The sequence below is a fragment of the Canis lupus genome, chromosome 36 (assembly GCF_048164855.1).
Source record: "Canis lupus baileyi chromosome 36, mCanLup2.hap1, whole genome shotgun sequence".
In the NCBI taxonomy this organism is placed as follows: domain Eukaryota; kingdom Metazoa; phylum Chordata; class Mammalia; order Carnivora; family Canidae; genus Canis; species Canis lupus.
This window is the reverse complement of record NC_132873.1, coordinates 8,461,331-8,464,337: the sequence shown is the minus strand read 5'-3', so window position 1 is coordinate 8,464,337 and position 3,007 is coordinate 8,461,331.

Genomic DNA, 3,007 nt, shown 5'->3' with positions numbered 1-3,007 from the left:
GTTATCTTGGATTCTTTGCTTTTGGTTGTATTGAATTTCTTAGTTATAAGCTCTCTAGCATGACAAACATTACCCACAAATATTTGAGTCTACGAAATACAGGGAACATTCTGCCTCCTAGAGCTCAGCTCATCCCCAAAACATTGTGTGAAACATCTAAAAACTATCAAGTAAGCCAGAGAAACTGAGCAGATCCTAGAGTTAACTAGCATAAGCATCCTGCAGTCTCACTGGTTTTCTCATGGGGATTCCATTCCTGCAGCCTTTCTTTTAGTCAGAGTTCTAAAAAGCTTGTCTACTTTCTAAGCAAACAGCAAATTGCAGTGTGGGACCTAGAATCATAGAGGGGATGAGTAAGTTTTCTGTTGATCCCATATATGAGTAATAAATACTAGTACATACTCTTCCTTTCATGTTAGATAAAATGTTTCACATAACATCCACAATCTCTTCTCGTCTCCTCTGGAGGTGCATAAAAATGTAATCAATGTTTGCTGTTCAAAAGTGGACCCAGCATTCCATCTACAGGCTTATTACCCAAAGTAGGACCCAGAGGGAGGCCAGTGTCTACCCGCATGAGGACAGAATGGTACCCTCATGTACCCTGCACATGTGGCCTTGACTGTTGATAGAGATGATCCCGGTGGCCAACTAAAACCTTTTGTCATTTTTCATCTTAATATAGAGATCCTCTCTTTCTATTGTCTTTAATCTACCTCCTCCCAAAATCAAAGTTTCTGAAGTTGTCTTTTTTTTTTAAGGTTATCATTCCATCATAATATTGTGTAACCAATAAAATATAAAAATACTGTTGATTTCTGAGGCAAGATCATAAAAGTCATTGAACTTCAGCCTGAATTTTTTGGGTAATTTTCCCTGGGGTTGGCGAACACCATGTTGTAAAGACATTTAAGCAACAGTCCACAAAGACAGGAACCATCTTGCCAACACTACCTGCCACCTCTGTGAGCCAGCTGTGTTGGAAGTGCTCCTCCAGCTCCAGTCCTGGACAACATCTGGCTGCAACCTCTTGAGAGTCCTGAGCCAGAATTACCCAAAAGCATCATGATTCCCATGATGATCTTTGAATCTTTATCCCTAAACATTGAAGTCTTTGTCTACCTACCCAAAGATTATAAAGATTTACTCTTGGTTTTGCTGTAGACAATTTATGGTTTTTACTATTACAGTTTGTTTGAAATGTTTCAATCTTAGTATGATATATGGGTTAAATTTCATTTCAGTTTCTTTCCATACACTTATGTAGGTGTTTCATTATCATTTGAAAAAACTCTATTGGATTGCTTATTTCGTCAGTTAACCGTTATTTGCAATGGGTCTATTTCTGGACTCTGTTCCGTTCCATAGTTATATTTGTCCTGACACCAGTGCCACACTTGAAAATTGCATCTTTGTAGTAAATTTTGAAATAAGGTAATGGGAGTCCTTCATATTTATCCTTTTTAAAACTTGTTTTGGCTATTCCAGGGCTTTGGTACTTCCATATAATCTTTAGAACAAACTAGTCTATTTCTACGAAAGAATTTGTTGGGATGTTGATTTGGAATTGCATTAAATCCATAGATCAATTTGTGGAGACTTGACATAACCCTTCTTTACCTTTCAAGGTTGATCCTGTCTGGTTTCCACCACCTTTTGGTTGCTCTCCAATGGTTTCAAAGAGATTTTGTAATATTTTTGTCCTGTGTTCATAATTATCTGTAGGAGGGTTAGTCAAATATATGTAATCTACTCTATCCATAAGGGAATCAGGAACACGTATAAATATCATAGGAAAATTTCTAGTCACTGTTTCCACTTCTTAGTTTTTGTTTTGTTTTGTTTTTTTTCAGTCAATTCTAGCAAAGTGTAGTTTTTTTGTTCCTAGGAATTTGACCATTTTGTCTTAAGTTTTCAATATTGTTGGTACATAGTATTCTGAATTTTTAAAGTGCCGTTTTATGGAAGTTTTGAGGTGGACACAATCAAATTAGTTAAACTGCTTGTCATCCAAATACATCTCATGATCACTAGTTTTATCTACTATTTCCCCACTTACTGCTCAACACTGATTATTGTGAAGCACAATATAGGTATTTCTTCTGCAGATATTTAAGTTACCTCTAAAAAAATTTTAAGTAGCATTTTACTCTTTAAAATATATAATAATGCTTATCTGCTGAGAGGGCCAAGAAATAATGATACCTCAGTAGCAATGAGCACACCTAGTGCCAAATTTGTGGTTTCTAATGTCACACCAATAAAAGGATTCAGGAGTCCTTAGAGAAATAGCTAACTCTAGGACTAACTAGGACAGGAAATAATACGAGATAAGACTACTGGAGCGCTTTACAGTGCCAGAAATTAAGGAAGTACTTTAAAAATAGACACACAATGATGTGAGTATGTCAAAGGACATAGGAGCAAACCAAAAGAATTCCCAATAGCCAAAACTGGAATCACTTAAGCAGTGAAGTAATGTAGTGTTGGATTATAACCCAATCAATGATTTTACGGCTGTCCTAATGAATCATTGAATATATGAATGGAGAATAAATCTGTGCAGAATTTTAAGTAATTTATATAGATACTCCACTTTGAAGAAGATGAGCATAACTCCCTACCCCTTAAGTGCAGACTGCATAGTGACTTTTTTCCAAGGCATGTAGCATGGAAAGGGTTAGGATAAAGGAGTAACTAGAGCAGAGAGATCTGACCAACAGGACCTCAGCCAGGTGATGAGGGTTAAATAAGCATGTCACGTATGTAATGTGTACCTCCAAATGGAATTGTCTCTTTACCTCTGTGGTCTTCCCAAAAATCTACAACTCCAGTTCAGTCATAAGAGAAACATCCGGCAACACCCAGTTGAAGGACAGTTTACAAAATACCAGTACTGAAAACTCAAGATCTTCAAAAGCAAGGGAAGTCTGAGGAACTCAGTCTAGAAGACACTGAGACATGTCAACTAAATATAATGGCTCCAGGATGGACTGCTTGAACAGAG